We start from the raw sequence: 15,584 nt of genomic DNA, 5'->3' as shown, positions 1-15,584 counted from the left end.
ATGTGCCTACTAGGTAGCATGTCTACCCCTCAAAACTAGAAAAGATCAATGTGCTTCATGCTGTGCAAATATTATCCGCACATGTAATTGCAGCCTTAGAACACCTTCAAGAAAACTCAAACAGTGATCCTGTTCTATTTGTTTTCGAAGAACGAAGATCACCGCCCTACCATTCATTTCATGAAGACAATGAAGGAATGGTTTGACACAGAAAAGACCCATCTCAATGAAGGACGACCCTCGACTGGTGTGGCTTCAAAACGAGCTTTCATGCTATGTGTGAAAAGCATCCAGGAAACACTCGTGGTTTCAGGAATGAACGCTTTTACAAATGAGACCTTCCAAGCCTTGCTTTTTAGCACGAAGTCAGCTGTGGAGACAACAAAGTTCCTTTCAGCAAAAAGTGCCAACTTCGTCCCGACAAGGAAGCTAAACAGCAACCCCCTCAAAGCACTTTTTGGGAGAATAAGATTCATGTGTGGTGGCAATGACACGCTCGATGCAAGGGCTGTGACGGCGGCTCTAGATCACATTGTGAAAGAAAAGACTCTGCCTGCTGCAAAGGGAAGTGCAGATGCCCGATACTGACCCTGAAAACCTCGCTCCAGCTCTACCATCAGCACTAATTGAAGAACTCGGGGGCTTCACATTCTGTGACCTACTCTGGACTTGGGTACGTCGGTGGGCTGCAGGGCTGGGGAGCAAGAACGTCTTCTCTGTGACGGGGGGACTGATGTCAGGTCTCCGGACCACTTCCCCCTTGGGTTAGGGGTGGAACGGTGTCCTCGGCTCAATGGCGTTTGATCTTCTCGGGCTCCTAACCCGCAGTGGCAAATCTTCGACCCTCAAGATTCATGGTGACGATACGAAGGTCGTCACTCCCTACTAACTCAACGTCTTCGGAGTCAAGCCACTTTGGACTTTACCAGGGGCCCGTCGGGTTCCTTCGTATTGAAACATCAGACCGGGCACGGGGTTTACCCCATGCTTCCGACGACAAGCAAGAAAAATTACCCCTTGTTTATGCTTGTGCAAGGTCAAGACAGTAGTGGACTCTTCCCAAAGCCAGAGTTTCTTGTTCTCTTGGACAAGGTAGTGTCTTTCTTTGAGAAAGCAGTGAAGCACATGCTACGGACAAATGTTCTCCGATCCCTGCAAGTACTGATTGAAACATATTTGATGACTCACCCATCCTGAGCTGCCCAGAAGGTGTCAAAAAGAGTCACGTCAAGGGGTCGGCTAGTTTGATTTCTGAAACGTTTGTCAGGATCCTTCTCGTTAACTATGCAAGAAAAGTTACGGAAAATAATGACAGGCCGTCTGCCTATGTGCATAAGCCATCAAGAAAGCATTTCAGGCTGTAAACTTGTAAGTCTTTCTCATGACATTTTCGTGGCGTACTGCTTCAGAGCCCACTTGTTTAGAGTGAATAAACAAGGTACATAGTTACTATGTGTTCCCGAAATGACAGTCCGAATGTGTTTCAATTTATATTTGCTACAATAGCATCCATAGAAAAAGATTGATGTTATGAGCACTATAGCCTTTGACCACTTTCACATTCAAGAAATGTTGCGGCTGAAACGCGACAGCTCCCGTGGTAATTGGCCTACCATTAAAAAAATATATATAAAGCAAAAAGATTACTGTCTCCTTGAGTATTTGGCTTTCTGCCGAGAAGTTCTTCTAACAAGCGCAGTAATTTTTAAAACTCGATCTTGGAGCATACGAAGCGCGGTGGCACCGAAAACGCGCGAGTGCGAAGCACGCCTCACACGGAGGGCAAAGGCGGGGCAGCGTGAAAAGACCCCCGATGCAAAGGCCGTACGAAGAGCGCGCCTCTCTGCTCATGACCGGCCATAGCCCTTCATGAGTAGGCAAACCAGCACACGTCAAGTGGCACGTGGCATTGAGAGCCAATTTGCCACTCGCACAAACGTAAAATGCCGAGATGCCCCACCCCCGAAAGACAGCCCACCCCAATTTTTGACTTGATTACCTATATTTTTTTAAACACCAAAAGATAGCCCACATCTAGTAATAGTAGTGTTAGGATCAATGATATGGCCTCGACGTAAATGCAGCTAGTTAGCAATGGCAGGATATAAGCAAACATTGCTGACTCCAAAGTAGTCATCTTTGCTTCGTTGCCCGGATAAGAAGCTTGGAAGGGACACATGATTTAAAAATAGATTTTTTTTACTTTCCTTGATTGCACATTGAAAAATTGCCCACTCCATATTTTCACTTGCTTTGCTCTTGATTTTAGGTGGGCTACTTCCCAGGATATTACGGTAAGTCCTTTGACATAAATTTTATTTTAAACGCCCGTGAGAAGGTAAGGGGCTGTCAGGGGCGGCCAAGCTGCGGCTCTTTGCATGTAAAAGTGTGGCTCGCTGCCTCCTCACCCACCCCCACTAATGCGTGATCCATGAAGCACAAAGCAATCCTCAAGACTCCAACGGGCACAACGACCACCTTAGCGTCCCATCTAAAGAATCACCCGGACGCACATCAGGCCTACATAAAACAGCGTATAGCAAGCGGACACCAAGAGCAAAGCACATGATGATGGCTGGTAACTTCATCGGTCGTGGAATGCGCCCATACACTGTAGTTGAAGAGGGAGGTTTCGTCGACATGGTGGCATTTACAATGCCAGACTACAGCGTACAGTCGCGGATGACTTTCTCACGAACAGTTATCCCGGACCTCTACGAGTCAAAAAAAAAAAGGAAGCGAAGAGAAAGTTGCAGGAAATTTTCAGCAGAGGTGCGGAGTGTTACTCCATTAGAATGGATGGCTGGACATCGCGTGCCAATGACAGGTACGTCTGTGTGACTGTTTACGTGATGGACTAAGACTTCTTACAGCATGTGTGCACTTTGGCGTGTACGGAAATTATCAATTTCCACACGGCCGATAGCCTGGTACCGTTTATCGAGTGTCATTGAGGAGCGGGAGCTCCCAGCATGAGGTGCCTCGCTGATGCTGCCGGAACTACTTAATTTTTGACACAAGTGAATCCGAACCACAGCAAAACTCCCCATTGCCCAGGGTACCGTCCTAGGTCATACTGTTCTGCTGCGGCCGAGGATCCATTGTAATCATGGCATTACTTGTACAGGGACCACGATGGCCAATATTAGGCTCTAGTGCTTGCCCTGTCAGCCCCTTTTAGGATGTAATCTTTTCGTGTACCGTGTACTTTTAGCTTCAAACAGAAACCTCTAAAGCAGTCTTGGATAGTATTGCAATACTTGTTTCATCACGATACTGTAACTTGTCATTTTTGTTTGTCACTTCCAACTGTAACATCATACATTTTTTTTAAGTAACTGTAACAATGATTTTAATTACATTTGTGAAAGAGGAACTAAAAAGCAAAGATAGATACTTTTTGCAAAAAAATTACCTTATTTTGTGAACACTACAGCGTGTTTGTTATTTTGTGTCACATTTTTCAGACTGAGAAATGTGTGAGAAACAGCTTTGCTAAGACAAGCTTGGGGACCCTAGGACACACCACTGTCGACCATTTGGGCTGGGCGCGGAACGCCATCATACACAGACTTCAAAATTTATTTTTCAAGCATTATACAATAACTGCGACACAGTTTGGTTTTCAGAGAGAGAAATCTACTAACCAGGCTCTTTTTTAAATAAACAGGGGTGAGACAGGTGAAACAGGTTTTGGAGCAATTTTTGCAGCAGAAAAGTCTGGATTTTGGAGCAGCTTAGGAGCATAAAATTCTTGTTTTGGAGCAGCAGTTTATGCATTTTGGAGCAACTTCAAAGCACAAAAGTCTACAGTTTGGAGCAGATTAGGAGCAGAAAATGTTAGAGCAGCTTATCAGCAAATTAAATCATAAAAAATCTAATATAAATCACATAAATCAGATTTTTCTTTTAATCATTATTTTTGTCCATCCTGGTTCTAATAAGTTATCAGCGCCGATACACACTAAAATAAAATATATATAAAATAAATTTAAAAAAAAACTGAAAAGGCAAACGCGAGTCTTGTGCGCATAGATGAGGACAGGAAACAAAGACTTGCTGCAAAGTTAGGTGGGCACCAGGTACCTCGAGCTTATACGAACTGGTGCCAAAGCGCACTTGTAGTGCAAAACTTTTTAAAGCGGTGATTCGAGAGCATGAACAGGGAAACACTGTTTACTACAACTAAACATCCATCCACGCTCGTAGAAAGCACGTGCAGAGAGAGAAAAAAAAACAAAAAAACTCCCCACAAAAGCGATTCACAAGGTAAATAGTGAATTGGTAGAAAAACTATGAGCATCACATGCACGCTAAATACGGGTATGTGACCGATTCATTCGATTGCTCAAACTGGAAGCACGTGTGTGATAACCAAAAGGACTCACGGCGACGGTGCCATCCATTTTGACGAGATAACGAACACAAATGAACAATTACACAATGGAGGCGCTCAATAGCACTTTTAAGAAAAGGTTTACTCTAAAAACGAAACAGATACTCAAGTTTTCTCAACTTGATAGCCTGTGCGTCGCACCTCCCGCGGTCAGACAGCGAGACCGCGTGACAGCGCACCGGTGGCATGCAGCCACAAATGACAGTGGAAAGTAGTCAGAAAATCGGGAAAAGACACGTATCATAGGTATAGAAGGATACTACAGCTGAAGCCTTCGAATTTGGCAGTTGCTTGCGCCACCCTGTACCCGTGCCGTGTACTTTGCTACAAGATTGAATGTTACCAACCAAGCTCTCATTTCCCGCTAAATCTAGCGCCGCTGCAAACATTTTTTATTTTTTTTTTAGTTTTTGAGTTACTTTGGCGCAATGTGGCACAATTTTGACCGATTTAACGTTTCTGGCGCAACTAGGCGCAGAAAATTAGGTTTGTATGAAAATGGCACAATTGGCGCATATGTCACACCCCTGAAATAAAAGATAAGATCATAGAAAATATAGAAAATAGGTTTTACACAATAAGCCTATATTTAAAGCTTAAAAGAGTGTTTCATATGGTACAGCACGATTTTTTCTTAAGAAAGCCTGAGCACTATGGTATACGTGGAATTTCTTTACGGTTACTAAAGAATTATCTTGAACATCAGTATCAATATGTTAAAGTTGAAGATGTGTCATCAAACAAGTTGTCATCAAATATGGTGTGCCGCAGGGATCCATTATGGCTCCATTATTATTCTTAGTATATATTAGCGATCTAGTCAATATTCTAGGTTCACCTAACATTGTCATGTATGCAGATGACACAAACGTTTTCTTCACTGGAAAGACTAAACAACATCTCGAAGACATAACAGATACTTGGTGAATGTGTCCCATTGGCTAATATCAAATAAACTGCAACTGAATGAGTCTATTACCAAATATGTAATATTTCGGCCTACAAATAAATGTGATAACGACGCTGTCATTTTTAAATTTAGCAATGTGATCTTAGAACAGAACAAAAATTTCCTAAAGTTCGGTTTAACGAAGAACTACCATGGAATACACATGTTAGGCATACTAAGACACAGCTATCAAGGTCTCTTGGGAGACAAGAAACCAAACACCAATCCTCGCTGTGTTCTAGCTCGTCACCCGGTTGTCAATCCTCTATATTCTCGTCTTTTTTTTTGCCCTTGCCCACACATTCCACCTTTGGGGGGAAGGAAGCACTTGGTTTTGATGGCGGCGATGGCCGCCTGCAGGAAGCGGTCGCCCTCCTTGAAGAGAAAAAAAGGTAGATGAAAATAATATACAGCGTTTGGGGCCGTTAACAAAATTACCACTCTGGAATAACAAATTTAATGCCGCTCTGGCTGAAAAAGTGCCTTTATCACTCACTGTTCTATTCTTATCTTTCATTTGGAATTTTGGTATGGGGTACTACAATCACTATAATCAGCTTTCAGTACTACAAACTAGGGTTCTAAGTATGTGTTGTGTCAGAGCATGACTCCTATTCGCGGTGTCGTATCGCCACGCGCTTTGTTTTCCTGCGTTGATCGCGCGTGCCATGCATTTGATTGTAATCGGTGCTGCCACTGAAAAGGGCGCACCGTTGTACTGCTGTGTTGTTGGCCGAGCTGGGACTGATTTGAAAACGACGAGGACAATGTGTGTATGACGATTGGAACGCATTGCTTTTGGCCTTGGATGTATAGTCTTCTGCTTGGATGTCTGAGTGAATAAATGGTTGACTTAAACGGAGTTTCTTAATTACAACAGTATGTATACTAATTATTCTGGAAACCTGCAGGACTTCGACTGCCAAAAACATTATGCCTTACATAATATGCTAAAAGCAGACAAGGTTTATTATTTTAAACTAGCGCAATCCCTTCACAAAAATAAACTCTATATGGAATTTGATGAAACTCGGGACAATCCCGGTTGTCCCAAGTGTCTCTCTGGCACACCCAATGGCAGATGCCTCGAATCAGGACTAACTATGAGAAACAGAAACTCGACCACCAGATAACCGGTCTTAGAAATACTTTGGGAGCAGAATGCAATTATTTGAACAGCGTTGTGCAATTCAAAACCAACATCAAGCATTTTCTGATGTGGAACGGAATTGCTTTCAGTGGGGGTAGTGTGTTTTCTGGTTCGCATGGAGTTTGCTCCTTTTCTACTAATGCTTCCTTTTTTTTTAATCATGGCGGCTGCATTGTTGCTTATGGCTGTGTGGGTGTTTGATGACTGAACTGCGCTGCAGTTGTTGCAGGCGCCTAATATGTCAAGTGCTTTCTGATTTGTGACTGTATCACCTTTATGGTAACTGGTGTGTTCACTGGTTTGCGTGGAGTTTGTTTTCTTTTGATTTTTGTTTTCGTGTTGGTGTGTAGTGGCATGTGATTGCTTTTATGCTTTTACCTTATATTTAGAAAATTTAAAATCGCTAACAAGGACGAGAACAAAAACGGAAGGTGAACAGGACAAGCACCCGTCCTGTTCGCCTTTTTTTTTTTGTTCTCGTTTTTGTTAGCGCTTTCACATTTTATAAGTCATGAACCAACTCACCAGCTTCGCCACTTCACCTTTTGTTTCTTGTTTTGGAGGGGAGACATACGTGCTGTGTTTGCCTATGACTGTATGGGTGTTTGGTGCCTGGGTTGTGCTGCAACTGTTCCGGGCACCTGGTTTTGTTGCAATGTTTCTGGGTTGTGTGTTCTTTGGTAGCTGTTGTATTTGTTGCTGCCGCTTTTGAAAAATTGATATACAGCTGTAACAGGCAGAGGTGGCTTGTCAGGCAGAAATACCTATTTCCTCCTCTGCCCTGCCGACCATAGCCTACAAAATCAATAAAGGAAGAAAGACGGAAGTGGGATGAAAGTCATGGCACCATGCTGAAAGCTATGCCAAACGTGAACAAGTCAGTCGTGCGGCCAAATAGCTTCGAGAAAATGAGGGTCAACTATGCGTTTGGACTCTCCAGTGATGAAGCACTCCGAAGTCTTTTTTCATACGATGACGAGACTCAGAGGTGACATGGAAGTGCAATATGCTATCAGCTTCGTTGAAAGAATGCAAACACTGATTGAAGCCATAATGCAAAGATACATTAGAGGCGCACAAAATACTGCATCAAGAGCTTCTTGGCTTACTTGGACACATGGGAAGAAGCAGTGGGATAGCATGGCTATCTAAGCTGCAGCACAGCTGAAGAACTGCATGTCACTCTGTCAAACACCCTATCTCTGCTAGAGTTTGTGCACGTGTAGGCCGTGCGGCTCCCAGGAATCGCGGATTTCGTGACGTCACGCTGATTACCTGCGTCTTCCGGGAGCGCATAAGAAAGTTGGATGTTTTCAACTTCTTTCGAAGATGCAAGAAAACACGCTGATATAGTAGGGCGCTCCCGTCTCCTGGCCAATTGGTGAAAAGCACTAGTTCCGGCTGCGCATTCCCTCACCGTCTGGTGCAGATGCTCTTCGCGTGCGTGCAAGCATCGCTGCGTCTATGAACTTTCCCCCCGTTACCGACGCGAGGAAGGTGACTTCTGCAGCTGAAAAGGCTGCTGTGGACGCACAGAGGAAGGACGAAGCTGCAAAGAGGGACGGAGACGCTGCCCTATTCGATGACGAGAGCAAGTGCTTTCAAATGATCGAGCTCGTCCAAAACTACCTTTCATTGTAGGGGAAGCTTCGGTGCGACCACAAAACAATCCAAAATGGGAGAATGCATGGAAAAAGATTGCATGAAAGAAGATCGCCCATCTGTTGGGCATCGTGCACTGCAAGTACAGTTCTGTATCCCCGGACATTGTGATTCCGTATTTTGTGTTTTGTGCATGTTTTGCTTGATATGTGAATCTTGTAGTAACAGTGTATGACCACAAAGAAAACAAAATTTCTCAATCACTTATATGTGCCATGGTATTGTAATTTGTCCTGAGGGTGCAGCCAAATGTTGGATTGTTTTTGTAACAATATGGGGAAAAAAATTTATTTATTGAAAGATTGACAGATGAGGACTAATATTTGTAGGGACCCAGATACTGTTTTTTCACGTCTTTCCGCTTTTTTGACGGTTGTTTCAAACAAAAATGAGAAGGAAGGCAAGATAATCACTGCGTCACCTTTATGGCTCTTTTTGTTCATTGAGTTTTGTTCAGCCCATGATAAAGTTTTGCCTCGGTTGTATGGAAAAGGCTGAACTCCATTTATGTCCGCAGACAATAAATCACCAATTTTAATTGTAACTTTTGATTGAGCCAAGCATTTTTTCAAATATTTCATGAAACAAAATGATAAATTACAGTACCCTAACCGCCTAAAACAAATTTTCTAATTATTCTTGTTCTATAGATTTGTTCCAATCGACCCACAAAGTATACATAGCATCTCACAAATAGCAGATGCTAGTTAGATCCGTATTAAATGTCTGTACTTGAATCACTGCTAAGCTGATGGGCAGTGAAAGCTACATACTCTGTCTCTAGATCAGTCAGTCACCTGCCGCTCAGTGCCCGATCCATTCTATGCCCGTAACTACCCAGAGAGTACGACAAGTTGTATGCGTCCGAACTTTTATTGATTGTTCCTACGAGCATGTAGCTTCTACCGCCCTGTCAGCCTAGCAGTGAACGTACTACTCATTTGCTTGAGAGCTTGACCATTCATTTTTAAGGGTGGGACTAAATTTGTTGTGCAAGTGCTTTGGACGTGCATTTTGAGCATGCTGTTTGTTGCCCACGAAGCCTTACTATTGCCTATATAATTTTTGTCATCTCTTTCACATTTCGGCACGAGTATATCATGTCCGTCAGGAGTGTCCCACACTAGAATCAACATATTCCTCTCAAGACGACATCTGAAAGGCAAAGTGGAAGTACCTGAGGGATAACTATGCCAAGGAGGTGGCCAAGGTGGCAGGAACAGAGCCCAGTATCTGTGGAACCTCAGACGTCTACAAGTTAAAGGGGATCTACTTTGGCAGCTTGAGCTTCCTGACTGGCACCTCCACTGTTCCGCAAAGGTACACTTTTCATATTTCCCATTGGTTACCGTATCTCGCATCGTCATGCAGTTTACTTAGTATGCAGCTACAAAGTTCTTTCTGTCAATTACGCAAGTCAGAGGCTACAGGAACGTAAGCAAAGCCAGTCCAGCACTCAAATTGGAGGTAAGATAGCACAGAATGTATTTTAACGTCTCCTCATCAGTATGTTAGTGTGTTTATAGTCACGTTTCCATGTGCCATTCACAAGTGATCATGTGCGATGAAACTCTTCTAATGAATTCTATGAGTGCCTCCATCTTGCAGCCAGGCATCTGGATGTACCACAGGTGCAACCAAGCCAACTGATGACCAAGATCCTGTGGTGACTATTTGCCCTTCTTTACTTTCTTTTTGGTCTTTAAGAATGAGCATAGACTGTAACTTACAAAAGCTATTTGTTTTCGTTTTTTGCGTGTGTTTGTCTATGCAGTGCTTCCACCTAGTGGCACTTCCTTTGGCTTTACAGCTGCTTCATTTCATAATGCCGACAGCACCACCCTGCCCCCCCTTTCCCCACCCCCCTTGATGCATTTTTAATGACCCTTATCTCTTAAATACTGAGCACACTGCCTAACCACCTAGATGAGGGATCATCTCGTGGCACAGTGTAAACCCTCTGCCCAAGTGCAGTCGCTGGGCCGAACAGAAGATTTTTTTTGGTCTGTGTATTTCGTACAAGGAAAGCCATCGTAGCTTTCCGATTTTAATTTGGTTTGACATTAGTGGTTGATATTTCACTTCAAACTTGAACCTGGGATCCTCGCGGATGAAAAAGCTTTAAAGCTTTATCTCAACTATTCCGACAGCGCAGTATACTTCATTTCAGCATAACCTTGAAAAAGGTTAGAGCTGCATCCCTCACAAGGCAGTCGGAGCAACTGAGTGAGGTATGTGACAGCCCTTTGCAAGAGGATTGCAACCTCGAACAGTATACTTTTGCATGTCTCGCTCCTACAGTCATTAGCTGGCCAGGCCATTCATCTAACTGTTTTGCAAAGTTATGTTGAAACGGATTGTAGCGAGTCAAATCACTCAATTTTCTTGTTGCAAAGACACCGCTAACAAAAACTCTTTAAACTCACAGTATTATGTGATTTGAGGAAGGAGGACTCGAACAACATCTGTATTTTTCAGAAATAAGATCAGACAGACTTCTGGCAAGTTCAAGATTTTTATTCAGCGGAGCTTGCTCATCTTTAAGTAGATTATGAGATGGAGGACTCGTTCGCAGTGTTTTTTCATGAGGAGTAAGAGGACTCATTCAGTTAATTTTAGGGGTGTGCAAATACCGAATAGTAGTTTTCGAATCGAATACCGAATCGAATCAAGAAAAAAAACCAAATATTGAATCGAATATCGAATAGTGATTTTATTTGTAGGAATTTTTCAAAGTGTGCTGCGAATGAGATTATTATATGGGCAGAGTATGCACCTGTTGCAGAATATGCATCTTGTGCAGAACAAAAGCTAAAATGTAAAAAAAATTCTGGTGAAAAAAAAAATAAATAAATAAAAGCAGTTGCTGTTGGATGTTTGGCACTAAAGATCCAATTTTATGGCACAAATATAATCTATCTTCCCTAAACGTCACACAAAAACCAAAGTTACAGCCACGCATGTCTTTTTTAAGCCGAACCTAACACCGCGACTTTTTTTTAGAAATGTTTGCATATCTCAGAAAAGGGGTATTTTGCGATATTTGGTTTTCATTATAAGGAAGAAAAAGGGCACCCGGGATTTTATTTCACGTAAATAAACAGATAGGTGTTAAATCTTAGTAAACAGGCTTAAACAATATAATCTGAAGTAAGAAAAAAAAAAGCATGTTTAGGTGGCGCAAGACACCGTTCAACTGCCGCTATGCATCTATTTTTCCGTCTATGTATCCTGTTTTAGAGAGCCTTGATTTAAAAGAGGGAGCAAGCAAAACTGAAACGACGGAGATGGCTCCAGTGCAGATTGGTCGTAAGTGCGCATGTGTTGTGTTGTCGCGAGGAAAAGGGCGAGCAAACAGAAGGGTGACGACGCCTGCTCTCCCTGCCCTGCCTGCCCGATCCCGATCGACGCTTTCGTTTTTTCGTCACCTTCTCACAGTTCGTAATTCAAACGTGGCTATCGAACGGTTCGAAACCCTCTCAAATCTAGGCACACTATTTTCCCGTTCCGTTCCGTTCCGAATCAGAATTTGCGGCTTGAGGTTCCAAAAGAACGACGACGATAACTCGGCTGGTTTTATCGGCGTGTTTAACGTGGCTTTCTCTCTGTGATCGTGCAGTCGCCGATTTCTGTGAGTGCGGCAGGTGTGTTTTACATCGGTGTTTCAATTTGAAACGAAGGGCTTAACTCGTGAAAAGAATTAGGCATGGCGCGGGATTTCGGCCTCCCAATAATTCCTCTCTGGAAGCGGCGCAAACGGGATGTTTCGGTTGTGATTCAAAGGTAGATTGCTTTACGATTATGAGTAAATCTGCATGCTATAAAGATTGTGGCGTTCGTTACTTTTCTTTTTTCTAACCTGTGTGTTAGATTTTTGTGGAATGGTAGGACCAAGAGCTGTTTTTCACATGGTTTGTCTAACATCACGGCGCTTACATCGGGGGGGAAAACGGCTTTTTTTGTCAGCTCCGCGGCGATTGCGCGTCTTTGGCCGAATATATTGAATATTCGAGTGACCGAATACTAGGAATTCGATTCGCGAATCGAATTATTCGGGAACTTTCTATTCGATTCGAATTCGTATATTCGAGTATTCGCACACCCCTAGTTAATTTTTACATTGGCTTCCCATGTTGGCGTTTTCGAATCTAAAGAGTACACTGATGCTTGCAGTGTAAACGGATGTTTTTGAGGATAAAGCACACATAGTCACATATGCTTTTGCAAATGACGGATCAAAGAGCTCTACACCTCTGCGTGGCTTTTAATTAGTACATTCAACTTTCCTGTTTGCATCTTGGCAAAAAAAATTGACAACTAATATGTGTATTGAGAAGGTGCTCAAGTGTTATGTAGGCTAGATTTTAGAAATCAGTGCAGTGCTAAAGCATTTAAGCCTAAATAACCTTTTCTTCGCAACTGCAGATAATTTTAAGTGTGCACCAGCATATCCCACAGACACACACAAACACTTGTTCCCCATCTGGCCCGACCCCACATTAACTTCGCGTCTCCTCGGCCAGCTGCTTCAAAGGGTTGCTGATCTAGAGTGCTTGGCTTTTATTGACAGTGGCAAATGCGTTTCCAGGACCCACCTTCGCCCTTCCAGGACTCAGCTGTTTCCTTGGCTGCAGAGCGTGGACTAGAGACAGAGTACACATTCACCAAGCCCAACCCCTGCAGATATGAAGGAAGTGACCGAGTTGCCTCCTGCGCCTCAACCTGCTGGTGTTCAGCCAGTAAAGCGAAAGACGTCCATGGATAGTGGAAACACACCAATAGAGCAGGTCCTGTGGGCAGCCGCTGCTAACCCGAGGTTCTCAGACTGCCCTCCAGAGCACACGGACAAGATAGCAGAGTCCCCGGCACAGAACCGTTCGTTCATGCAGCGAATGGTTGTTGACAGGCGCCGGCATTTCATCCGTCAGATAAGGGGCCTAGCACATGATGAGCTAGTAGTTGGCTGCACAGCATGGATCAGAGAGTACACATCCACCAAGCCCAACCCCTGCAGATGTGAAGGAAGTGACCCAGCCCCCTGCTGCTCCCCGACATGTGCCTCGGCCTGCTGGTGTTCGGCCAGTAAAGTGAAAGAGGTCCATGGATGGTGGAAACACACCAGTGGAGCAGGTCCTGAGAGCAGCCGCTGCTAACCCGAGGTTCTCAGACTGCCCTCCAGAGCACACGGACAAGATACCAGAGTTTCTGGCACACAACCGTTCGTTCATGCAGCGAATGGTTGTTGACAGGCGCCGGCATTTCATCCGTCAGATAAGGGGCCTAGCACATGATGAGCTAGTAGTTGGCTGCGCAGCATGGATCAGAGAGTACACATCCACCAAGCCCAACCCCTGCAGATGTGAAGGAAGTGACCCAGCCCCCTGCTGCTCCCCGACATGTGCCTCGGCCTGCTGGTGTTCGGCCAGTAAAGTGAAAGAGGTCCATGGATGGTGGAAACACACCAGTGGAGCAGGTCCTGAGAGCAGCCGCTGCTAACCCGAGGTTCTCAGACTGCCCTCCAGAGCACACGGACAAGATAGCAGAGTCCCTGGCACACAACCGTTCGTTCATGCAGCGAATGGTTGTTGACAGGCGCCGGCATTTCATCCGTCAGATAAGGGGCCTAGCACATGATGAGCTAGTAGTTGGCTGCGCAGCATGGATCAGAGAGTACACATCCACCAAGCCCAACCCCTGCAGATGTGAAGGAAGTGACCCAGCCCCCTGCTGCTCCCCGACATGTGCCTCGGCCTGCTGGTGTTCGGCCAGTAAAGTGAAAGAGGTCCATGGATGGTGGAAACACACCAGTGGAGCAGGTCCTGAGAGCAGCCGCTGCTAACCCGAGGTTCTCAGACTGCCCTCCAGAGCACACGGACAAGATAGCAGAGTCCCTGGCACACAACCGTTCGTTCATGCAGCGAATGGTTGTTGACAGGCGCCGGCATTTCATCCGTCAGATAAGGGGCCTAGCACATGATGAGCTAGTAGTTGGCTGCGCAGCATGGATCAGAGAGTACACATCCACCAAGCCCAACCCCTGCAGATGTGAAGGAAGTGACCCAACCCCCTGCTGCTCCCAGACATGTGCCTCGGCCTGCTGGTATTCGGCCAGTAAAGTGAAAGAGGTCCATGGATGCTGGAAACACACCAGTGGAGCAGGTCCTGAGAGCAGGCACTGCTAACCCGGGGTTCTCAGACTGCCCTCCAGAGCACACGGACAAGATAGCAGAGTCCCTGGCACACAACCGTTCGTTCATGCAGCGAATGGTTGTTGACAGGCGCCGGCATTTCATCCGTCAGATAAGGGGCCTAGCACATGATGAGCTAGTAGTTGGCTGCGCAGCATGGATCAGAGAGTACACATCCACCAAGCCCAACCCCTGCAGATGTGAAGGAAGTGACCCAACCCCCTGCTGCTCCCAGACATGTGCCTCGGCCTGCTGGTATTCGGCCAGTAAAGTGAAAGAGGTCCATGGATGCTGGAAACACACCAGTGGAGCAGGTCCTGAGAGCAGCCACTGCTAACCCGGGGTTCTCAGACTGCCCTCCAGAGCACACGGACAAGATAGCAGAGTCCCTGGCACACAACCGTTCGTTCATGCAGCGAATGGTTGTTGACAGGCGCCGGCATTTCATCCGTCAGATAAGGGGCCTAGCACATGATGAGCTAGTAGTTGGCTGCACAGCATGGATCAGAAAGTACACATCCACCAAGCCCAACCCCTGCAGATGTGAAGGAAGTGACCCAACTCCCTGCTGCTCCCCGACATGTGCCTCGGCCTGCTGGTGTTCGGCCAGTAAAGTGAAAGAGGTCCATGGATGGTGGAAACACACCAGTGGAGCAGGTCCTGAGAGCAGCCGCTGCTAACCCGAGGTTCTCAGACTGCCCTCCAGAGCACACGGACAAGATACCAGAGTCCCTGGCACACAACCGTTCGTTCATGCAGCGAATGGTTGTTGACAGGCGCCGGCATTTCATCCGTCAGATAAGGGGCCTAGCACATGATAAGGTAGTAGTTGGCTGCACAGCATGGATCAGAGAGTACACATTCACCAAGCCCAACCCCTGCAGATGTGAAGGAAGTGACCGAGCCCCCTGCTGCTCCCCGACATGTGCCTCAGCCAGCTGGTGTTCGGCCAGTAAAGTGAAAGAGGTCCATGGATGGTGGAAACACACCAGTGGAGCAGGTCCTGAGAGCAGCCGCTGCTAACCCGAGGTTCTCAGACTGCCCTCCAGAGCACACAGACAAGATAGCAGAGTCCCTGGCACACAACCGTTCGTTCATGCAGCGAATGGTTGTTGACAGGCGCCGGCATTTCATCCGTCAGATAAGGGGCCTAGCACATGATGAGCTAGTAGTTGGCTGCACAGCATGGATCAGAGAGTACACATCCACCAAGCCCAACCCCTGCAGATGTGAAGGAAG

General features: G+C 45.5%; 1 pseudogene; it reads left to right on the top strand.

The window, feature by feature from the left end:
- The first annotated feature begins 5,358 nt into the window (after window positions 1–5,358).
- Window positions 5,359–6,732, top strand: LOC115311838 (annotated as a pseudogene).
- Window positions 6,733–15,584: the final 8,852 nt, after the last annotated feature.

Source organism: Ixodes scapularis, unplaced genomic scaffold, assembly GCF_016920785.2.
Source record: "Ixodes scapularis isolate PalLabHiFi unplaced genomic scaffold, ASM1692078v2 ptg000549l_1___fragment_3__unscaffolded, whole genome shotgun sequence".
NCBI classification, from domain to species: Eukaryota; Metazoa; Arthropoda; class Arachnida; order Ixodida; family Ixodidae; genus Ixodes; species Ixodes scapularis.
The sequence above is the reverse complement of the archived record's forward strand: the minus strand, read 5'-3'. Positions and strand labels throughout refer to the sequence as shown.